We start from the raw sequence: 25,477 nt of genomic DNA, 5'->3' as shown, positions 1-25,477 counted from the left end.
AAAGGCTAAAGAATTTGGGGTCCTCCCTCATGGCTGGGAAAATGCATGGATTATTCTGCTGCGTATGACTCAGACCTTTTTTAGCTCCATGTCAGCTTTCTCCTGCTTGGTCCTGCCCCCCCTTGCTTTGGACTATAACCCTAATCAGTTCCAGACCACTAGGGTTGCTGGGAGTTGTAGGCCAAAGCAGCTTCAGTGTGCCTCATTGGGGAAGGCTGTTCCATGGGGTAGAGTCAGCATGGTGTACAGTATGGAAATGCTTGTTAATCTGGCGAGTAGTTATAAATATATTGCATCTGGCATTCTGAATAATTGAGGTTTTATGATACACAAGGTGGAATAAAAATCCCCACACTATTTCAAGTTAATGCAGTCCATGTTTGCCCATCTATAATTCCTCAAAAAGAAACACACAGAGCTCTCCTTCTTTAGGCCATTCCAATAGCTCACTGTCAGTCAGAAACCTGCAACAAATCCAAGATTAAAGGTTTTGTGCTGAACCAGACTCTGGGGATACACATCTCTTGCTAAGCAGGCAGACACACACACACACACACACACACACACACACACACCCCTTGGGGCAGGTTTTAAATTTCTTCACAACTTGAAATATAATGAGTGATCTCCAGTTATGTTATAGGAGAGCAAATACCCAGCAGGAGCTGAAAGGAGGGCAGTTCCTAATAGGTCTCCCCTCCTGTGTATCTGACCCTGCCCTGCCTTCTAGCTGCCTAGCTCAGATAGGTTAAAAGGGTTTTTTCTGCTCCTGTTAGTATGGTATTCATATTACTGGTTGAGGTATTTTGAACTGTTTATAGAATACAGTGGTACCTTGGATTACAAACGCTTTGGGTTACAAACGTTTCGGGTTACAAACTCCGCTAACCCGGAAGTACTGCCTTGGGTTGTGAACTTTGCCCCAGGAGGGGAATGGAAATTGCGTGCTGGTAGCGCGGCGGCAGCGAGAGGCTACATTAGTGAAAGCACGCCTCAGGTTAAGAATGGTTTCAGGTTAGGAACAGACCTCTGGAACGAATTAAGTTTGTAACTTGAGGTACCACTGTATTTTAGTTTGTCTCTAGAATGCTTAAAAATGATGATGATGTGTTTGCTGCCCTGGGCTCCTCTGGGAGTAATATATATTGAAATATCATTATTATCATCATCATAATTCAGGAGCCAATGTACTTAAAATCCTGAGGACAATTTTCATGTGTTTTGACCATTCTAGTGAGGTCTGATATATTTTTACTCTTTCTTTCAACATCAAAAGCCTTCAGGGCATCTTCCAAAACAAAAACAGTATCAAACTTGGCTTGTTCCTTTAGCCATCTGGTTCAAATCTGTTATCTGGGTTGTGTCTTTTTATATCTGTCAAGGCTTCTTCTAACTGATCTCCTGGTGGATAACTGGTATAGGCAACTTGTTAGTGACTGAGCTACTGAAATATTCCAGTTGTTTTTATTCTTTGGGTTTTTGTGTCCTCTTTATTTTCTCAATGTGGCTGTGAATCCATACTAACTGGAGGAGACAGTCTTAGGAGGGCATGGAACCACATGATAGACTGATGAAGAAGGCCTTACTCTCTCTCCTTTCCCCTGATGCAGCCAGGTGGACTGACTGCAAGTGGACAACTGATTTTTGGTCAGCCAGGCTGGTATAAGTCAGGGAAGAGGTATCAAATTGTTCCTTGCTGATCAACCTACTTGCCTAGCTAAATGGTGGCAATCCGGAAATGAAACAAAAGAAAAGAAAAGAAAGAAAGAAAGGAAACGGACATTCTTCCAAATCTGTAGAAGCTCCCAAAATAATAAACTGGGCTACAAGAATCTGGAGATTGCTCCTTCCACAAAATTAACATATTCTTAAGTAGCTTTGTGGCCTACAGCAGCTTAGCCAGGCAGGCATTTTTCTGAGAAGACAGTAATCCAGTTGAGGCAAACAACAGGTGTTGTATTTATCAACTTATGCTCACATAATACAGGCCTCTCAAAAACCTTCTCTCAGAATGACTCATCTCCAAAGACACAGATGTCTTTAGGCTTTCAGAATCTGCTCTGGCCTTCAGGGCTTGCTTCTCTATACATATTACCCTTGCAGAGGGGTCATGCATACATATACAGTACTACAATATTTTGCAACCAGACCCTGGTGCAGTCTCATTTTAGAGCCTATTTGGCAGCAGTGAAGGCCACTGTATTTTCTCGGGTTGTCTTGTGCAACTTTCCTGGTTGATCCAGAGCATGCAACATTCTGACCCAACTGAGGAGTGGGAACGTACCCCTTATGGATCATAAAAGTGAGTAAGAGTGGGACAGCAAGATGAGCCAAGAAGATAATCAATCCCTCACTGTGAGAGGTGGTGGAGCAATATGATTGTTCCTATTTAAACTCCTAATTAGACATGGCTGGAATTGGGGAGAAGGAGATGCAGACAGGATGTATTTTCCTTGCGGGTTCTTTTCAATTTCAATTTTCAATGAATTTTCTGGGGCATTAGATGCCCCAGTGAAATGCTGTTTTCTGAAGTCCCTAGTGCCAGGGGATGCTGCCATAACAGCATTTGGTCCAGACTCAAGGAAGAGCAGGTAAGAGAGACATCCTTCCCTTTTGCTGCAACCACTGCAGTTGCCACCAGCAAGTAAGGAATGGTGTGTGAGGACTCAGTGTGAGATTAGCAATTACAAACAAATTTATAATGCTTGATGGGGAGATGGAAGAAGCTTTTTGAAGCATTCTTCAATATTGTTTTTTAATTGCCAGCATCTTTCTGAATTGAGACTAGGGAGTTTGTCCACTGCTATTTGTATTATTAAATATATTCATTTGACACCAACAGTTAATTTAAAACTAATGGCTCATCGTATATTACCTTGCATCCGTAAGAACCAAGCATATTTTGCTGTCTGATTACCGTTTCATAATGATTCCTCCTTTAGGCCTTACAAGCTGTTTCATTTTAATAATGGAAGACCTTTGTTTAACCTATCCAGCTAACTTGCTGAAAACTGCATGATTCTTAATGAATATTACTTGGCTATTAATAGCAACCTTTCAAAGCCATGAGGTCAAATTGATGCTTATTTAGGATAGAACTGTTTGTCACCAAGATAAAAGATCTTGTTAATCTTCTGGAGAAAATCAATTGATTTAAATTTTCTGGCATCTGTTTCAGTTCTCTTCACCCATTAGTAGTTTGCATGTAATGTCCAAGAGAAAAGTGCTAAAAAAGCAGATTTTGACAGTGTAAGGTGAGCAGGTTGTGAAAATTTAAAACTTTACAGAAACATGGAGTCCAACATTCAACTTACTTAGCACATAGGGTTGAATTGAAACTTTCAGGAACATTTTTAGCTGTGTCAAAACACACACACAAACACCCTTGTAATTGAGGGTTGTTGGTTTTTTTGTTTTTGTTTTGTTTTGGTCAACGCTTCCAAAAATGTTTGTTTGTATAACACTCACCTCTCTTGTTCCTTTTTTGATGTCATCAAATGTCCAAACTGGGTTGAATATGTAGTGCCATGATATCATCTTGTTTACTGCATTATCGCCAACTGACAGGGATCATCTAAGAATGAAAACCAGTTTAAGTAATCAGTGATTTCACACTGTGCTGGTGTTACTCCTCTCAACCCTTTCTAAACCTTGTTTTAACTGTATGCTAAAAACAGGGTTTAAAAACTTCTTTAAAATCCTTATCCCCCGCCCCCAATACTGATCCAGGCTGGGTTAAGTGTCCCCTGGAGTGGCACAAGGTAGATAAAGGAGTCTGTGCACAGCATAATTTCAAGCAGGGAACAAGCAGGAACCAAGCTTCATATGCCATGACACTGAAGGCAAAAAGAAATATTGCCGTTGATCTAAAGCACAAAAATCTACATGACGGGTGGGCACAGCTGACAAGACTCATTCCTTTTGCTCCTGACAAAACAAATCATTTGAATAAACTCATGTGCTTTGCAGCTAAAACAAGGTGTTTTCCCAATGAATGGCTGGTTACGGCAACACGAGTCAGGTTGCCTAGAAGATGACTCAAAATTAAAATGATGAAATAATGATAGCTTTAATTCAAAGGTATAATGCAAAAGCCAACATGTTTGTTGAAAGCACTGATGGGCAAGGCCACTAAGACTCCCTTTGGTTTGGCTCAGAATTCCCCCAGGATTTTAAAAAAAGTCCTCTGAGCCAAGCCAAGAGTTTGGGCTGTGCCCCCTTCCTGTTTCCACCACCTCCTCCTCCAGCTCTGCAATTCCCTGCAGCACATGCAGACAATGAGTGAATTTTCCCATAACTGAAATGTGTACAACCTTTTTGAGCCAATTACCAATTGTGACATTTGAACTAACTTGCCATCCATGGCGTAGAACAAGTTGGGCTGCCACTACAAGATAAAGGGCATGTGGTTTTAATGTTGCTGAGAAGTTGTTGCCTTTAAATATAGAGATGAGGCACAGAGCCAGATCTCAGTGGACTAAATCACCAGCAATGTCACTAATTTATTTATTTTTCTTGCTTCTTAAATGCAGGCATAGCCATCGTGGGGGCAGCAATGTGAAGCAAAAGGGAAGGGGCTATTTTCAAGTCAATTTATGCATCCACCCAGGAGGAGTCTTCGTGATTTACAGAGACAACCACATGTAAGCTATACAGTGAAAATCCATTAAAATGAAACAAATGTACTAAAAGTATTTAGTCACAAAAATCATCCAACATAAAATTACCACCCCACCCACATAAGGATAAACATCAAAGATAAACAACCAAGGGTCTGCCCTGTGGCAGGGGAATAGCACTGTTTTCTCTTCCTCTGTTCCTCTTTCTTCCTCCCCTCCGCCACAAAAATGTTGCATGTATCATGAGTCCTCATGACACTGGGCAGGTGCCAGACTCGTCAGGTTTGGGGAATGAGGCTGTGGACTCAAGAGAAAGTGTCTGACCAAGAGAGGAAATTGTTTGCAACATCAACCCTGGATGACACCCATTTATTGGTAGCTGTTCTGAAGCAAAAGGCCATCACTCTGGCTGCCACTTCTGAGTCTGAGGACTCCTGCCCAGAAGTCCTAGCATAGTCACTGTTTCCTCCACACCATCAGAAGCAACAGCTGAAGAAGGAGAGATTTTTAACTGGAAGAGACTTCCAGTTAACCACTCAGACTGAGCAGAAACCCTAGATAGGTTTCAGTCTTGGGTTATCTGTTCCTCAACTGGCATTTGAGTCTGAGTTCCACATGGAGCTATCCAAGGTGCTACCTCGCCTTATTTTGCTGTAACTTTTCCTATTATTTTGTGAGGGGTGGAAGACCATGCTCCAAGTTTGGGAAGAGAGTCTGCAAGCCTATAGAAAGACCTTTGTTAAAACATCATTTTTTTCATTCATGGGGGAAGGAATAACATTTTTCCAGCAAGTGATACCTTTACAAGACCGTACCCTTTCTTGGAAAATGAACCAACACTGAAGCTCTTTCTCCCAGAGTCTCATATGTTGCCTAAATATTTCTGTATGGTGATGCTCTCACATTGCTCCTTCACTTTACAGTATTCCAGTTCCCCATGCACCAGCCATTCCATCTCTCATCACTCTTTTGTTCCACCACTATCCACTTCCAGCACTTGATTATACCATCCACTCTGTAGACATGTTCTAGAAATTTGTAGCAACTCTTTCTTCTTCCTCACTAGCCCATTATTCCTTCTCTTCCATCTTAATTGCCCCAACTTCACCATTCCCAACATTCCAATTCCCTTGGAAATAGTTGCCGTCTGCCCAGAATGGTCTTGTATTTAACAGCTTGCATTTAGTTATCCCTTGTTTTCCCTAGGCAACTGCTGCTCAGGAAAGCAAAAATGGGAGTTAGTTGGACTCAGATCCTCTGAATCCTTGGGGTTTGATTCTGAGAAAGGCTTGGGAGACCACTCATGCCATCCCTGGTTGAAACCTGAAGTATAAAGATTTAAAAGAAGAGCAATCAACCAAGATCCAGTTAACACAAGATTTTAACTATGGAAATGTGGCATGCAAATAAAATGATAATGAGTAGGAAGACTTGATCCTTTGGGGTGCTGATCAACTGCAAGCAGTGTCTTACACAGGGCTTGATGGGGGAAAATAACTATATATAATGCAGTGTTTAATGGAAAAAATAGATGATTGTTACAATGAGTCAAAGTTTTAGTCTGCTTAGAGATGTCTTAGGACTTTATAGCAAAAATATATTGAGACTTAGTAATTGAGAGGGCTGAACACAGTACCATCTATAACTTTTCCCCTCGGTGTGAAAGCAGTCTATTACTAGTGCCCCAGGGTTAAAAAAATAAGGAAAATGCTTATATCAGGAAAACCAGTAAGTATGGGTACCCTGGGTGATCATTTTCATTTATTATAGTTATGCCTGAAATGTAACACACACAATAGCTCTTTATTTGTTAGCTTTTTCAAACTCAGTAAAGCTTCTCCCAGAAGCCACACTTTTATATAGTTGTTCCTCATTTGTTACCTTTTGCAGTTTTCTATGCAGTATAAAGGTGTTGAGAAGACCAATTCTAAATCACCCTACATTTGTGGACAAGAGCACTGTGTTATAATGAAGCGGTACAGGCCCACCCTTTACGGCCTCCCATTGTTTTTTGTACAGTTGCAATACATAGTTGACAAAATAATATATTTGTGTTCAACACTAGTATAGACATGTCAGTGGGGAAAGCATTGCATGATTGCTTTTGGGCGGCACTGTTCTTAAGAGAACTTGTCACTTTCGGGGAGGGGTTGTGAATAGGGAAGGTGAAAAACCTGACAAACTAAAGAAAATCTGGATACTTTTGCAGGTGCATGGGGGGGGGGTTGATTTTCAACAGCCATTAGCAGAGGATTCTGTTAATTCTTTTAACTATTTTTTAAAAAAAGTTGTTGTGCTGTGGAAGTGATGGAAACAATCCTCCTTGACTCCAGAACCACTTCCCCCCATAATGCATCTGGAGGATGGACTCAGTGTCACAATGTTGCTTCCTTCCAGGTAGCTGCCCCCAGCGTCCTATTGCATGACAGTATGGACAGCCATGTCCTGCTCCCCTAGTGACACAGGCTTTCTTCAGATGCTTTGTGGAATGAGATGCTCCAGGAGTGGAAGGTGGTTCTTGCCAACATTTTCTGCAGCACCAAAAGCTGTTTAAAAACAAAAAAGATAATCAAAATAGAATATATATATATATGTGTGTGTGTGTGTGTGTGTGTGTGTGTGTGAGAGAGAGAGAGAGAGAGAGAGAGAGAGAGAGAGAGAAAAGCCTTTGCTAATGACTGTTGAAAAGTATGTCCCATACTCACAAATGTGAGCTTGGAAATAATTAGTTTCTCTAGCCAATACCCTGTGAAACTGGGAAGGCACTTCGCTCCCTCATATTAGTTGTGTATTTGAATTTGATGGAAGGAAGAAGGAAATGAAGGTGGAAACCTTGTGTACACTTATTAATTAATTAATTAGGTGAAAGTAAGCTCCTGTGAAATCCAGAAATGAGATATTTCTGATCAGCCATGAAAGAATCAGGCTGTAAAGGTGATTTCAAAAATGATGTTAAGAACATTTCTTAAAAAGCACTGGATGCGTTTAGTTTTGAATATTGTTAACACAAGGTAAAACAAAAAAAGTAGGGTAGGGCTACGGTTACTGTAGGGGGATGAGTGACTCTTTCAATTTTGGTTTCCTTTAGTTTCTCAGTTTTCCACTCATTTCTCTACATTCTCACATTGATATGTTATTTATTTATTTATTTATTTATTTATTTAAAAGTCCTCATGAAGGTTAGTGTGAATTTCTTCTCATATACACATTTCTGTATGCAAAGCAACTTCCCTCAATAGAATCACCCTCTGTGTTATTTCACTAGTATATGCATTTGTATGCGCATTTACCCCCAGTATATGCTTTTCTGTACACGTTACTTGGCAGGAGATCTGCACTGCAAAATCTGGAATAGTACAAATTTCAAAGGAGAGCTGTGTTTAACTTCTCGTGCTGTTTCAGAAAGCATGAATTAGACGGGCTCACCTTCAGGTATGTGCCAAATTTCTCCCACATCCCTATTTTAAGCATGACTAACATGAGATACATACCCTTTCTTTCTTAGAAGCCACAGCACGCCTACAGCAGAAAAGCTCAAAGAGCTGGATTTTAAAATATTGATATCTCATCTTTCCATCCATTAGATGCCACAAGGCAGCTCTATTGCTATCACAGCTATCCATTGTTCATTTTTCCACAAAGTATTTTGTGCAGCACTCATACTATCTGAACCTCCTCCAGCTTCTACTGGACAACCTTGTTCAGACTATGTACAATGATAGGTTCTTATTCATTAACATACATTTTACTCAGAAAGTATTCAGGCACTTTTTATAGTTCTTTGTTTGAAGGAGGAGAATCTGGAGCTATGCAAAAATTGTATAACAATAAATGACACCAAGAGCAAAGCGCTCTCTCTGTCTCCTCAATTCATTGTATGTTTTGTTTATTAAGTACAAAGCCATGTTCTAGCTCTTTGTCTGCTGTGTATAATTTGAATTATAAAGCAATGATCCAGTGTACTAATGTGTCAAAGCAAATGGAATTCATTTTCTGACCTCATCTCCCTACTGTAATGTAGGCATAAAAATGTGTTCTGCGAGTGACAGGTCATTAGATTTAGCATGACTGACAGCTACCTTCCCCAACACATTCATTTCTTTATTAAGATGGACTCCTTCTATGACCTTGTTGCCTGGCACTTTTCATTGCTTTATCATCCGCAATAAAGAGAAAAAATCTGTTGCTCTAGGTGAGAATTCAGAGGAGCTGGAGGGAAAGCCAACAAAATTTCACTAAGGCAAGGAAAGGACTTAATCCTTATCTCCAACCTGTTCTGCCATCTTTACTGAGGAACCTGTAGCCCATCAGATGTTGTTGTACAAGAACAATGATTATCTCTGATTATCCCTGAGGCTGATGAGGGCTGGAGTCTAACAACATCTGGAGAGCCACTGACTCCCGTTCCTTGCTCTAAGTAATGCATAGGATACTGTTGGCTCTCTAGATGTTGCTGAACTACAACTTCCATCATCCCTGGCCATTGACCATGCTTGCTGGGATTGATGTGAGTTGCAGTTCAGCAACATCTGGAGGGCCAAAGGTTCTCCAGACCTCCTCTAGAATTTGGTTCACTTTTTCTTCTCTTATCCACTGGTCCCAATCCTGAAAGGACTCCTCCCTATGCTCCTGGCTACTTCTTGGGTGACATGGGCGACATTTGTGTTCCAGGGGGTCATTTGTTTCTGAAAGATAATTTGAAGCGTGACTCGTCAAGCTTGAAAAATTGTGCATATTTTCCTTGGGACAGACCCCCACGCAACCCAGTCACTTCGATCCATTTATTTCACCTCTGCCCTGGCAGTTATCTGTTAATTTTATTCATTTATTTTTGTAAATTATGTTTTGTTTAAATATTACCGTTAACTGCTTTGATAGTTTGCTCCTCGAAGCTGCCAATGGCTTTGGCATTTTATTGGATTGTTTTAAAAAGTTTATATACTACTTTTGAGGAATAACATTTTTTGCTCTGCTTCCCATTTCTGAATCATATAGAAATGCACACATAGGTTTATGGGTAAAGCTTGCCAAGATCAAGTTATTAGGAAAAGTCAACAAGCCACATGTTTCCATTTTTCACAGGCACCTGTCCTGTGGGAGGTAGTTATGGGAACTGTAAGTATGTAGTATGAATTTAAACAAGAAATATTGAGACTTTTTTTTATTGTGTTCAGGGACAATAAACACCCATTTCGGAGGCAAGGTTGGTCTAGGAGTCACAAACAGGACTATAATGTGGATAATTACCTTGCTGCCTCTCTTTCTGACAGCTCTTTTAGCCCCCCTCTCTGTGTTTGACAGAATAATAATTTAAAACAAAATTACTTTCACTGTAGCAGAAAGTACAGAAGGCAGACAAAGGAAAAAACATGGTGCATTCTAGACGCTAGCCTTGATGGAGAGGTAGGGGGGAGAACCTTCATACCCGTAGCGTAAGGGAGATGTTATGTTGAACTAAATATGATCTTTGAAAATGCTGATGGGAAGCCAAGGGTATCAAAAACATTATTTAGCTATGGCTCATGAGGAGAGGAGAGGAGGCAGTGGTGTCATCTTGGTGGTAGCACCACACTCATTGTGATGGGGATGGGACAGAATAAAGCAGCAGTGGCAAGATGAGGAGAACTCTGGGGCTGTTGCAACTGTGCACCCAAAGCTCTTCCAACCTCACCAGCATCTTGCCTCACTCTGCCCCAAACCCATCCAGATGAGCACCAGGAGAGGACACCACTGCCTCCACCCCACTCCCTGCACAAGCCACCACTGGCATTATCCACCAGAATCTAGTGAAAACTTAAAACTCGGTTATACTGGCGTATCAAAAGCTATTTAGTACATAAAGTGTATATGTACATTTTAGTATATAAAGTGGTTTATATACCACTTTTCTTCCATCTTCTAAGCCACCTTTACTCCTGCATTGCAAAGGTTGTACTAGATGACCTTAGAGTACCTTCCAATGCTACATTATAAACTCCTGGATGGTTAAGTCCGGTCAAAGGCAACGATGGGGTGCGGCGCTCATCTTGCTTCAGGCCAAGGGAGCTGGTGTTTGTCCACAGACAGCTTTCCAGGTCATGTGGCCAGCATGGCTAAACCGTTTCTGGTGCAACATAACACCATGACCAGCAAGCATGGAAATGCTGTTTACCTACCCACCACATCAGTACCTATTTATCTACTTGCACTGGCATGCTTTCGAACTGCTAGGTTGGCAGGAGCTGGGACAGAGCAATGGGAGCTCACTCCATCGTGGGATTCGAACCGCCGACCTTCTGATCGGCAAGCCCAAGAGGTTCAGTGCTTTAGACCACAGCGCCACCTGCGTCTACATTATATGATTTTGTGTTCATGGAATTCAGGGCAGTGTATGTAGGATTGTTGAGTAGTTTCTCATGTGGCCACTGAGGAGACCCAAAGCTGCATCATTGTGTGATCATGTAACGGAGAAAGGAGTGAAGTTTTCGCTATTTGTGTAACCAGAAGGGAACAAATCAGCACATAGTGGGCCTTCACACACTTCTAAACATATGGGCAAGCCAACTAGATCAGGACAATGTCTCACCTAGACCAGCATCCTGTTCTCACAACCAGATGCCTGTGGGAAACCAGCAAGCAGGACCCAAGCACAAGAGCCCTCTCCCCCTGCAGTTTCCAACAACTGGTAATCAGAAACATTTCTGCCTCCGACACATTTTCATGCACTGAGCAGAATTCTGTCTCCTTTGCTTATCACTCAAGATTGGAACACGCTCCAAATGGGGTGCCAAATATTTGTTTCTTCTCACCACTGAACAAAGGGTTACCCTATGCATATCTGGGACACCCATCTTTTTCCATTAAAAAATGCAGCTGGGAAGGGGGGGGATATTGGGATTATATAATGGACAGAGCTCTTTTTATAGAAAAAGAGGTGCTGGAACTCACCTTATTCTCTAAGAATAGTAATAGTGCCCACCTGTGAGGTGCCGGAACTGAGTCCTGGCAAGTTTCTGCTGGGGAAAAAAGCCCTGATCATGGACCAGATCTAAATCAGCAGCCTCCCTGATCCAAATTATGGCCCAAATCCATATCAGGACCCCTTTTCTTATAGAAAAAGACATTGAGCAATCTTCCCTTCAGAGTTCAGCATGGACAGCAGTGAGGGCTGGAGTTTAAACTGGAGGGACTGAACTTTGAAATGCAGCCAGTGTTAATGTGTTGACTAAGCAAGGGCTAAATGTTCAGCTTTCTTGTATGTAAATCAGGCCAAACCAATCCAGAGGCTTTATATCACCTCCCAGTAACAGGGGCAAGGTCATACATACCCTCACCACCATTGGAAAGGTGGTGAGGGCTCGGAAGCAGGCTCTCCCTAATAATAATAATAATTTATTACTTATACCCTGCCCCTTTGGCTGGGTCTCCCCAGCCACTCTGGGCGGCTTCCAACAGGAGATTAAAAATACATTAAAACATCAGTCATTAAAAATCTTCCCTAAACAGGGCTGCCTTCAGATGTCTTCTAAACGTGAGATAGTTGTTTCTTCCTTTGACATCTAATGGGAGGGTTCCACAGGGTGGGAGCCACTACTGAGAAGGCCCTCTGCCTGGTTCCCTGTAACTTTGCTTCTTGCAGTCAGGGAACCACCAGAAGGCCCTCAGCGCTAGACCTCCCTAGGCTTCCTCCTATCCTGAGACCGGACCCTTTGCACTTGTCATTCTTTGTCTGCTTTCCAGCAAAACCTTAAATTAGTAGAAAACTTTATTCTAACAAGCATCAGTGCAATTAAAAACTTTGGAATCAGAAACTTCCAAGGGGGGAAAGGGGGTACGGTTACAATAGAGGTGTGAAGCCTACAGAACTAAAGGCGTGAAGCCTACAGAATTAGAGAGAGACTTTAATGAGCATGAAGGCAGTTTGATCAAAAAAACTAGTTGAGCTTTTTTTAATTGTTATTTTAGCAAACAGTTGTAACTGTTGGGTTTCCCTACCAATTTCATCCCAGTGAGCCTCGTGTATTAATTAAAAGGCACTGAAGACCGAATAGCATTTATTACACTTAATACTATTTTAAGGAGAAAATGTTTAACATGGTAAATGTGTGGCTCATCATGTAGGAATGCACTGTACGCAACTTATTATCTTAAGTATGACTGCATCCCACTGGAAATCAAAAAGATGTGACATAGCAACCTTTATTAGCTTAATGGGAGCTGACCTGCTATAAATATGACACCTTAAATTGAACATGAGAGGTGACCTTCATTTAATGCAAGCATTTCTTCTGAAATAAAGACTCCTGTCATTAAACCAAGGCCAGTGTGCTGCTAAGTAACCAAATTGATAACTCTTCCAAATGGAATTCCTTTGAGTGAGGAGTTGTTGGGTGGCTATGTCACGGCTGGAGTCAGCACAAAACAATGCATCAGTTAACTGTTTATTCAAGGAAACAATCCACAGTCCTGGCCTAGTGGCTCCAGCAATTCCTTCGAGGAGGTCTTGCCCCAATGAGCCAGTTGTGAGAACTGAAGGTCCCCACCTTCCCAGTGCCCACTAGGACTCTCCAGGGTCTTTCGCAGGCAGTCTCAGGCTGCATCTGCACACCATCACCCTCTGCGCTGCCCATTTCAGTTGTCTGTGGGTTCTAGGAGACTGGGGGAGGGGAGCTAGGAGATGCTTTTCAAAGTTATTCACCTGACAGGAATTTTTTCAGTAGGATTAGTCATCAGATTTCTTAGTAGCAAAATAAATTATGTGTGCGTGTAAAAACAGAAAAGAAAAAGAAACGGAAGACTTTTAACTATGATCCTTCAGGAGTTTGATCTTTGGAAATTCAAACCATTATGATCTGCAGCTCCTGGACTAATGTGCTGATGAAAACGCAGGTTTCCAAATGATTTCAGGCTCATCCAGGTGGCCTGTGTATTGTGCATCCATCCTGATTTGTTTGCACAAAACCTACACAGAAGTTAGACTATCTTTGTTCTTTTTTAAACATTTGCTCTGTTCATCTTCTCCATTTGTTTGTGGGGAGGTTATACAGCCATGAACATTCATTTGGATTTGCTTGCAGGGTGTTTACATGTTTTCTCCTTAATTTTTCAGGGCATTTCTCCATAGCCTTCCTAACTGGAAAAGCCCCCCCCCCTCTTTAAGTGGCTTTGCTGCACTGGGGCAATAGAAGGTTATAATCCACTTTCAATTGTGAACACCTACATTTCTGACATTCTAGAAGCACCTTTCACTTTTCCTGAACCTTCTGACTCAGATTTAGAGAAGTTATGGCAAGGGGAGTCAACATGTTCCATAAGCAGCAAAATGGACTGTCAAATGAACTGACAGAGGAAGAATCAGAAGAAAAAGGAGGCTGATAAAGTTCTCTCAGTGCAAGTCAAATGGGTACTTTAAATGTACATTGATGACTTATGCTCAGTGAACTCGGGCCTTGACTGTGGTCCATTATCACAGGATACAGCTAATTATGTCATCCGTTTTCTAGATGGATGACACAAAGCAAATAGAAAGTGAGAGTTCCATGTGCTTGAAGCGCTCTATGCAGAACAATGGACTATGGACACACCAGCTGCCTTGAGTTAGAAACAAACACAGCTTGCAAATTAGGCTTGAGATCTGTTCAGAGCTGAAATTCATTGGGCCTGGCAAACTGGAATCAAGTTAATAGTTGATCCAGGAAAGCAACTAGGATCCAGGCTGCAGGAGAACAGTAGCAGTCTGTGCCTGAGTAATGGGTTTACTCAGACTGAGATGCTAAGCCAGAATACAGATTGGGGAAATTTTTTTACTTAGTTTGGTTTTAAAGGCAAGCCTGCTTAATCTGCTCTTTTCTTTCCAAAACAATATGAGAACCAAACCATAGATGACCTTTGAAACTGACATCTCTCCAGATTTTGCAATGCAGTTCTCCTGACAAGTAAGGGGCATAAAAAAGTATTTTATTTTTTAAAAATGACTCTGTTTTCCATCTCATATGGGTCTCAAAGCAGCTGGTGCATGTAATGGGATAAAAGTACATAAAAATACACATATCCGTGAAAACAACATGCGAAAATGCATTATTTCGTGGAAATTTGCTTTGCAAAAAGATGTATATGAGGCAAAAGTGCACACTAAAGTGTGTACAGGAGAAATTTGAGCTAAAATGCTGAAAAAGTTTCATGAGTTAAAAAAAAATTACAGGAAAATGTGGAGAACTGAACTTAAGATTTGAAAAGCAAGAAACTGTCTGATGAGGGTGGCTGGGAAGAATGTGTGATTAATCATTATTTTACGGTGTGAAATTACACACAACAGATAGTGATACTTTTAAGTTTGTGAACGATCTTGTTTTTTTTAAGAGCCAAAACATTTCCCTAAGAAAAAGATAATAATTCCAGTGAAAGGAGAAAATGTTTTATTGACCTCTTTGAAACAGAACTATTACCAGCATGAAGAAACTGTAAGGATAGTTAATATGTTTTCACAGTCTATTTTCCCCATGCAAGGAACTAGGAAGTAGTGGCATATCACAGCACCATATTGAAGGGGAAAAAATATTGTGATATTATTCCACCCTACTGCCTTTCAAGTAATTAAAAGGTAATCTTCCTGCTGCCAATTCAGCGTGTGCGCGCGCACACACACACACACACACACTGAGAAAGAAGATTGCAAACAACAAAAGAGCTGGTGGTAGAAAAAGGCTTCCTCCTGCCGTCTGCAATGGGAATTGGCCTCCTGCTGGAGACTGAAAGAGAGATGCCGTTGTATTTAACCTTGCAGGAAGGACAAGAGACTGCCGAATCAATGGACACCATCTATGGCAGCCTGCCAATGATTCAGAAATGAACAATAATGTAAGATGGATGCTCTATGTAAACCCTCATCACCTACAGGAGCTTGTTCCTAGACACAGATAAGATACTTGATGAATTAAGGTTGGCAACTCTGCTGTATCTAGCCTTTCCAACAAGGCTATTGAAAAATGAAACATTGATTGACTGGCATAGGATTGGGGGAGGAAGTACCAACTGTTCTGATGCTCGTACCAGGCTAAAGAACACTCCGTAGCATCATTTTGTATATAGCGGGTGGGAGTTTTTAAAGCGCTTTAGTACTATAATGTGCAGATGGAAGCAACTTTTATAGCCATGCCTCATTGTTTTCTATATTGCAGGCAGCATTGTGCCGCAGGAAATGATATATTTAGGACTGGTGCAGTTAAGAATGCAAGAAAGCTAAATTCAGTCAAATCTGCTGTGTTTCTTAAACATAGAAATTTGAAGAAGCTGGGGGGAGGAATATAAATTTGTCTGTTTCGCACTGGGACACAGACAGCATTCACTAAAGCTGGCCCATTGACATGGAGTTGTTTACAGTGATGACACCATAAAATAAAAATTTGCAGATAGGAGTGGATCCTTTCTGTACAGAATGAAACTATTGGCAGGGACTCCAGATCCTGTACTGGGAACCTCATAGGATTTAATCTCAGAGGATTCAGGCATGTGGGTGCTCAGAGCTTTTTTCCGGAACAGAACAACAGAATAAAACTGTGTAGCAAGGGACCTCATGGTTGGCAGGTAAGACGAAGCCTCTGGACTGGCCATGCATGATATAAAAGAGTGGGGGGAACCCTGCAGACCAAATGTGGCTTTTCGGGCCACTATCTGCCCCAGGCCAAACCCCCTGATCCATGTCTTTTTTTAATGCTTTTGTTTTGAACAGTGATAGTGCTTCTTGCTCACCTGGGTGGAAGATGGATGGAGAAGTGTGTGTGCACTTGCATATATGTGTGTGAGTGTTTAGGGACCGATGACATTTGGATTGTAGCCTACTGTACAAAAAAGCTTGTTGCTGTGTCTATTTTTGGCTCCAGCCCTATCCACTGCGTGTGGCTCACAGAAAGTTGCCCACAAGGGAATGTCACTGTCAGGCAGGAAAAGGTTCTCCATCCCAGTATGAAATCAGAGGAACCTTCTGCTACTCCCAGGTCAGCACAGCAGTACTTTCTGCCTGTACAGCAACATCAGACCCTCCAAGTTTCCCTATTTTCCAGGGAGGGACAGTCTCAGATTTTCAGAAGCCGTCCTGGTTTCTGATTTGATCCCGGAATGTCCTGCTTTTCCTTAGGATGTCCCTATTTTCATCGGAGAAATGTTGGAGTTATGCGACCCCCAAGCCAAGGAGATAAGTAACTATACAACCTTTAGAAGACATCTGAAGGCAGCCATGTATGGGGAAGTTTTTAAATGTTTAATATTTTAGTATGCTTTTATATATGTTGGAAGCTGCCCAGAGTGGCTGGGGCAACTCGGTCAGATGGGTGGAGTATAAATAATAAAATTATTATTATTATTATTATTATTATTATTATTATTATTATTATTATTATTAAAAAGGACATTCCTATTTTCACCGGAGAAATGCTGGAGGGTATGCAACATACATTATGGATTCTGGTTTAGGAAACCTCCATGTAAGGCATGCATTCTAGCACCGACTCAGATTGGGCCTTACAGTTTTTCCTTTTCTGGTGATCTGCAGAATTATTTGTATACATCCTGCATTGTTCCATACCCCACCCCTGAAGCATCACAGGACATTGTCAAGATGAGGAAGGTACTTAGCAGTAGCGGCCAAATGCAAATAGGTATATTCTCATTAAATCAGAATTACCAAATTGGCTGAATTGTTTCATTATGCTTTCTGGACCCAGTTTTATATCCATGCATTATGAAAAACCACCTTTCTGGCATCTGTTTGCAATTAATGGAGGTGCTTTAGCATTGATATCATCATCAGAGTTTCCCCCATTATGCTCAAATGGGCTGGTTGCATGGGCGAAAGCACATAGACCATAGGCACGTCAGTTCATATCCTCCAAAAGGGCTGTTTTCCAAAAGAAAGAGTTTGATTGGAGCAATTTGGAAATGGCTCAGAAGTTCAAGTACATTCTAAAAAGGACATCTGTGTGGGAGAAGCAATCAGACTTGACAGCATTAACAAAGGCACACTGCATAACATAGCTGGTGAAAATTACATTGTGTTAGCAATATAGACAAGGCTGCTGTACCTTAGCTATTGCTAAGCCTAGCAATTCTGTTAGGGAAAGGAATGAGACTAGGAGGTGTATATAATGCCATATTTAAATAATGGGACTGAATCAAATTAGCTGGATATCAAGAGAGGAAAAAGACGATTTATTTTCAGCGGCTGGTTCTAAACGCTGGATGTGTTACTAAGCGATGTTTGGAAAATAACAGCCAAGACTTTTCTGGAACGGAGACAACACAAGCAAACCAGAGTGACATCCACCCAACCCAGCAGTTTATTTTAGAAATGAAATCCATAAATTTCCAGTATAGGATTTGGCCGCACAAATCCACAAAAAGCAAATGCGAGGAAATCATCTGGCTCAAAAACCAGCTATGGAGTTCGTTTTTGTTTTGCTTTTTGGAAAGGCCTGTACATTGTTCATCTAATAATGTATTCTTTTGTTGTTGCATTACGAACTTTGGGGATGGGGAAAAGGAGTGGTAGTCAACTAAGTGTTACTCAGAGTAGACCTACTGAAATTAATGAACCCACTGAAATTTCATTAACTTCAATGGGCCACAATTCTGCACCCCCATGAAATGGAATTGCCTCCTCCCCGACAGCTTCAGCCCTGGAGGTCTGACCTTCAAGTCCATTCTTTCCTGCCCAGCATGACTCCATTTCCAGAACTGTGGGATGTAACAAGCCCCCCCTGCAATTGTAAGACCTTTCCCCCTGTCCTCTGAAATGGCACAAATTTGTTGCACCTTCTCTTTCCCCCTTTCAGGATTTACCTAAAATGCTCCACCAATCAGATGAATCATAAAACGGGAATAAAAGACCACTCCTGATTCAAATACCTAAGTTAGCTACAACTGACAGAAATGCCTATATAAATTAGTCACAACATGTCCCATTGCTTTCAACAGGATAAGTACAATGAATTTCCTTTGGATTAGAGCCATTGTCTCTTTGGTAGGAGACAGTACCTTTGCATATGACATATACTGTATGTCTTCAGACATGCCATTGTGTTACAGGGCTAAATGGGCCACCGACTGGGTGACAAGGCAGTGTCACATGTTCCAAGCTGGTAGAGGAGGTCTCCTGACTGGAGGAATCTGCTTCTCACTATCCTTGAGAGCATCCAGCCTTTCCTGCAACCCAGCTTTTTGTTCTTAGAGTTGTTTTTAATCTCTCCATGTCGTGCAAGCTCCTGGTGCCTCTTGAACGGAAAGCACATTTGTCTGCCGGTGATTTGTTACAAAAGATCAGAGTCTGGCAGCAGGTCACCATCACAGTACCAGCGCAAGAAGCTTTGCTTAAATGTGCTAATAATTTACAAGGTGTATTGCTGGGGTGAGTAATGACTTCTTGCAACCCGCTGATTCCTTTTTTAGCTGTGCAATTAGTTCTCTGATGCTTTTTACAGTAAATGATGGGATCCCATTGAGCCCTTTCGTGGAGTTGGCAGAATATCTGGTTGGTTATGCATGGCTCTTTGGTGGCTTAATTTATGGGGAGTTTTAGGTCAGGGCCATTTAGATACAGAAAAAGAACCAACACTGTATTTCGCTTCGTTTTCCTGCGGCATTTGAAATGATCTGCTTGACCATTTCTGTTTTAAAACTAGAGATGCCACCAAAGTTCACTATTAACTAATTTGGAACATTGATCATTGTTCTACATAGCAAATTGAAGGGTATCCCTCAACCAGCACATAAAAGGGATTTTTTTAGCTTCTTCTACTTTTCTTTTCTTTTTCTTTTTTGCCTGCTCAGAATGCAAAACCAGATTCTGCACATCCACATCCACTGGTCAGGCTGATTTGGCAGGCTGCTCCCCCAATCCCTGAATGTTAAACCCTGGTCAGTGTAATTCTCCTTGATTGCTAGGAAGTGCATGACCAGACCAACTGGCCAAGCAGATGGATGGTCAGCTATTTTCGCTCTAAACTGAGTGGAGAACCTCCTGCCAAAGGCCAAATATGGCACTTTGGGCCATTCAACCTTCGTGACTCTCCCTAGACCCCATTCTCAACCCCAGGCCACATCCCATCCCACACCAGCCCTAGTCCCTGTCTTCCTTGAGAGCTTCTCTCCACTAGAATGTATCCAAGAACTTTGATAATGTCCCTTGCTTAACTCCATGCACCATAGAATGTGTTTGTGTGTTGGGGATGGAAAGATCTGTCAATTTCAGTTCTTTCCATTTCTGTCATCCACTCTCCCTAATTTTAAAACCCTCCCTTGTTCCTGAGTGTGTTTGGCTGGGGGCAGCTGAGTTTTCAAAGAGTTCTCAGCCACGGATGATACTAGGAGCTGCAATTCCCAATATGACAAGATACATCGATGCACAACTGCCAACATTCCAAGAAAAGACAGAAACATCCACACTTGTTTACTGAATGCTTACCAATAAAGCTCCTAAGTATCTAGTCCTTTCCAAATCAAGTGTCAAAGATGATGAAACGGATACAGAGATTCTTATTTTAACTATACCCAAAATACTAGAGGGATTATGAAGGTATTGTCACACGTGAATTATGTTTGTCTGTAGTTTTATTGATAGGTAGAACAAAGTTTAAAAGAGTTCTCGGTTCCTTCTTCTTAGCATCCTATCCCTTGAGCTTTTTACTGCATGACAGTTCTCATTGATATGTGGTTGGCAATCATGTATTCTGGCCTGCAATAAAATTCAGCTATCATCACCTCTGGAAAGCAGAGGTTTCAGGAATCCTTGCGAGTTTTTTCTTGTCTCCCTGTGTCTGATTGCTATGTGTCTGGGGCCTACAGACAAAGACCAGGCTGCTTGATTCAAATCAATATGTGAAATTCATCCCATTTCTTGATGCCCCATTAGGGTTGACAATGTCAATGTCATTCTGCTGCCATGACAGCAGAAGCCACAAAGGTAAAATTCCTCTTCTCTTAAAGGTACAGTATCTTTATCAGTCTCCAGAAAAGAGATTGTGTGTGTGTGGACACACACCCAACTCCATCCACTGACGCCCAGGAAATATCAATCAGATCTGAAACATTTTGTTACCTGGGGCAGAACAGCAAATAGTCTCCCACCAAAAACACACACATGACAAGGTACATAGTATCCAAAGCTGTGTGGGTTATTTTGGCACCTCAGGCAAAACAAAAAAAAACCAAAAAAAACAACAACAAGTGCCTCTCCCTCACATTACAAATACCGTAATAACAAATTAAATCATTAACAATTTGCTACTCTTTCACAATACTCAACATCAGCTGCCTGATGCAGTTGTCTCACTCTGCCTAATGATAAGGCCAGTCCTGGGGATTGCAGTCAACAGTGGGCAGAGCCAAAAGTGGGTGGGAGGGGGAAATGAAATAAAACATAAATAATTATGCTAATTTTCTTCACACCACGCAGAATTGTACAGACCTCAATCATCATCATTACATACACTTTTTAGTGCTCCCCCCACCCAAGCTCAAGACCCTCAAAGTATCATTTTGTCCTGGGATGCCGCAAGATGTAAGGATTGTCACCAATTTGGGGATTAAACAATCTCTACCAACTACTATGGGCTATGGCCAATATGTTCCTCCATTGCTCTTTGAACACTGTATTCCTCTGAATCTCCATGTTCCAAAGAAAGACACCTCTGAATATCCATTGTTGGTTGTCAAAAACAGAGATGATTGCTTTGATATCTTGAAGACATTTGGCTGAAAAGAATGCTCTTCCTGTGCTCTTTTTATTATTTGGGGTGAGACTTTAGCAGAACACAGAAGAAACATTCTTTCTCAGGAAGTGGTGGAGTGAAGGGAGAGAGATAGATACACTCATTGCTTTCTTTTTTTGCAGAGCAAATGTGCCATCCTCCATGCTGGAGGCAACATGGCACACCTATGCTAGTGGCCTGCCCACTGATGAAGCTCATCTCAAAGTACTCCATAGCTGGTGGGCCTGTTGGTCACCACTGTGTCCACTTCCCATGGAGCCTTTTTAAAAAAATAATAATATTTATTAAGAGTTTAAAGATTACAAAAAGAAAGAAAGAAAATTAAAACAAATCAATATAATACAATACAAAAACAAAAGCACTACGTAAAACATTGAATTAACAAAGCAAAACAAAAACAATTAAAAACACTTCCAATATTTTCAATCTTAGCTTTCATTCACTTGTTTCATTGACTTCCTCACGCCTCCCTTTTTGTATTCCACTTCAATTAACTGTTTCAGCAATTCCTTTCCATCTTCCTCTGTTTTCTGTCCTGTAATTAATTTTAACATATTCTAACCTTATTTTTTTCCCTTTAATACATTAACAATCTATCTGTACCTAGTTCCTTATAACATTTCTGCCAAAGCCATATAACTTCATTCCACCATTTTTCTAAAGCTCATTAATTCACTTCCCATGGAGCCTTAAGCCTGATGAAGCCTGCATGCCCCAAATCACTCCATGGCCAGCAAGCGCAAGGGATACAAGGCTCATGAAACATTCAGTTCCTCCATCTCTCAGCTTGCTTCCCGATACCACCTCCATAAAAGAAACAGGGCACACCTTTCTTGGTGACAGCAGCAACTCAGCTTCCCTTGCTGCCTTCTGAAGGACAATGGGGACAGGATGGGCTGCCAGCAACACCACAAGCTGCATTCAGTTGCGTCAGGGGTCCTATCTGGCCCACAGGTTGTGGTTTCCTCAGCCCTGGTTTAGCTTTCTTACCCAGAGATCCATACTCTCCAACCCTCTGAACATCTTTTGTCTAAGCATTTATTTCCCGCCAATAGCAGACATCTCAGCATATCCATGGCTCTCACCAAGGTTACTTGCCAACACTACTTCCTCACTCATTCTTCCTAAGCATCAATCACTAATGGGTTGCTCAAGTCTGGATGCAATCTGAAGTTTATTATTATAAGTTGTAAAGAGAACTAGAAAAGCATGTGTTTATAACTTTAAAGTGAAAAAAGTTGTTTAAAAACAAACAAATGCAGTTCTGCACAGAATCATGCAGAGCACATATTGCACTTGAGTAGCAACACTAACCTGGTCAGCAAAGTGTCAAAAGCTCCAGAACAGTTGCAATGATTACCAGGAAGATGTGTAAGAGCAGCGATGGGATATTTATTGGGCATGTCAAAAGGGGACAAGATGTATATGGTCTCTTATATTTCTTTTTCAGCATGTCAGAGCCACGTCAACAACCTCTGGTTAAACCCCCTGATAAAATTTACTTCTGCTCCAGTCTTCAGAACACTGCACCCATAAACCACATTTTGGCCTGCAACAGGAGATAGCTTCAGGGCTGTTGGGAAGAAACATTTTTGCACAGACCTCCTGTTTCCCCCCATCTCCACCCAACAAAAAGCTACAGCGGAGTTCGAGTGATAGATGAGCTGCTTTAGAAATCAACTCCACACGACCAAACCCATATAATTAATTACAAGATGGGTAGTCAGTACCAATGAAGTTGCCGGGAGAAGTGCAGGAATTGAACAGCAATGTAGATGCAGAACAGATGCACCTTACATTCGACTGCATTTTTCTCTTGCTCAAAAAGAGCCGACACAGAGTCCTCTGTCTGTCTGTCTCTCTGTCTATCTATCCTGGTGGGTATGTATTCCTTACTGGCAAGTTACATAGCTAGTGGCATCTGGAATTTCAGACCCGCCTGTTCTTATGAACTGTACATGTAGCTCCCTATGAAACATTGAACATCTGCAATCTATCTCAACTTTAATCCTGCAGACACAGATGCGACAATTGGAGAAGGGGTGCACTTTGTGATTGTCACTTTCATGTTTATTCCTCCTTCTTAAATTAGCAGTGGCAAACAACTTTCATTTCTTTATTATAAAATTTGAAGTAAAACACCCCCCCCCAAAGCCTTCAGGGCAGTCAGTAAGGCATAAAAGCAACAGAAACACATCCATATAATTCTTCAGGTCAAATAAAAAATAGAAAACAGCACCACTGTAATAAAAATGAACAGTACCACCACCTTTCCCAGTAAACATGGCAACAGCCAAAATCATAATGTAAAAGAGCGAGTCCTTTCTTTAAGTGTCATGACCCAATGAAGCAGCCAGACCACAGCGCTCGTCCACACTTTTGATTGTCCTGTGCCTAGAAAGCATGAGTCTGAGCCATTCCCCACTTGTCCTCCACTTTCTAGGCATGGGCACGAGCAGTTTTGCCTTTGTCCCACCACTTCCCACCAGAAAACCTGCTCTTTAGTGCTAAATCAGAACAAACAGCAACCTATGGAAAACCCATTAGCTGTTTGCTCTGATTCAGTGGTTAAAAATGGGAGAAGAAGCATGAGCTTCGTAGCTTTTTCTGGATCTGGTTTAGAGGACCCAGAGTAAATCCATGTACTCAAACCTATGGCAACAAAAGAAGTAAAAGTTCATTTTTCTGGAGGGTTTATCACAATGTAGAATGAGCTTAATGCCAGATCTGGGAGGGGGAAATCAGGCATCTACATACTATGGCACAGCCTTCCGCAGCCTTTTGACCTCCAGATGTTGTTGGACTACAACTTCCATCATCCCTACCAACTTAGCATGCTGGTTGGGGCTGATGGGAGTTGCATTCCAACAGCATCAGGAGAGTAACACCATGGGAAGAGCTGCTGCAGCATCTACTGGGTCCACGTAAGCATTCCCTCAGTGAAGCTTTATACAAGTATAGCAAGTTGGGGTAGGCTGGGAAATCTGTGGTTTTAAATCGACTTCAGAAACTCAGCGCAACTTTGGTGGTTAAAATGGCAGTGGATCTTAAGGGTCACACATCTATGCAGGTGGCTTGCAATGGCAGCTTCCTACCTTTTTATGAGAAAGGTCAGGTTACTTGCACCGGGTTCAAGGTTAGGACAGTATGACTTGAATCTAATAAGCTCTCGAGCAGACATCCATCATAAAGTTGTAGCTAGTTAATCTCCCGCTAAGCCCCATTTTTCCTTTTGTGGTGAAGAGACATTACCAAAAAGCCACTTCTGATAGCATAAGAAGAAGAATCGATCCTGTTGGATAAAGAGTGGCGCATGCACAATAATTAAAAGTGAGAAGAGTCATTTAAACTAGAGATGACCATCTTCAATATGTCATAAGGGCACTTTAAAAAAGGGAAGTACAAAGCAGCCCTTTCTGAAGAGCCAGATCTTGCAATGTCCAATTCTGTCTGCATTTACTACTTCCTAAAGAATGTGCAGCTGGGTGAATGTATTTCCTAAGCTAAAGAATCGACAGGACTTCATATTCGTATTAGTTCATCATTAACCATTTAACCTATCTCCTCCCATATTCTTTTATCTAGAGGTTGTTCATGCCGTCATCTCTTTCAAAACAATGGCATGTTATTTTTCATTTTCTGATTAATCAACTGTCTCTGTAAATCAATGTCTCTATGACCTTCGCTGAAGGGTCCCCTTGTCTGCAAATAGGGTTCATATCAATGCTGAAGCAGATTTGTCTTGGTGTTCTTGACAAGGAGTCATAATGCAAATTAGGATACAGGGAGTGCAGATCTAATTTAAATGCATCGCTAAACAGGAGAAGTTTCAAAACCTACCACACAAAGTTAGGTTGTTGTTTTTTTTAAAGTACAAATTAATAGAACTTGCTGTACAATTCTTCAGGATGGCACCCCCCCCCCCCAAATCCCCCTGGTTACTGGCTTTTTTTTTCCTTTTTGCAAATAAAGGCCAATAACAATTTTTAGAAACGGGATTTTTAAGTTTCCAGCTGCAATTCAGCTGCTTCAGACACTCCAGAGCAACCTTCCCCAGCCTGGAGTGTCTGGAAAACAACCTCCATCCCCCCTGACCATTGGCCATGAAAATATAAATTT

General features: G+C 41.5%; 1 long non-coding RNA gene across 1 annotated transcript in view; it reads right to left on the bottom strand.

Moving 5' to 3' along the window:
- The window catches only part of LOC309342496, a 578,273-nt gene that overhangs the window by 276,684 nt on the left and 276,112 nt on the right, over positions 1-25,477 (bottom strand). Inside the window, exon 7 of the long non-coding RNA XR_014156853.1 lies at positions 3,469-3,574. This is a non-coding gene — a long non-coding RNA (uncharacterized lncRNA). The remainder of the gene's footprint in view (positions 1-3,468; positions 3,575-25,477) is intronic.

The sequence above is a fragment of the Podarcis erhardii genome, assembly GCF_964252035.2.
Source record: "Podarcis erhardii genome assembly, chromosome: 5".
Lineage (NCBI taxonomy): Eukaryota > Metazoa > Chordata > Lepidosauria > Squamata > Lacertidae > Podarcis > Podarcis erhardii.
The sequence above is the reverse complement of the archived record's forward strand: the minus strand, read 5'-3'. Positions and strand labels throughout refer to the sequence as shown.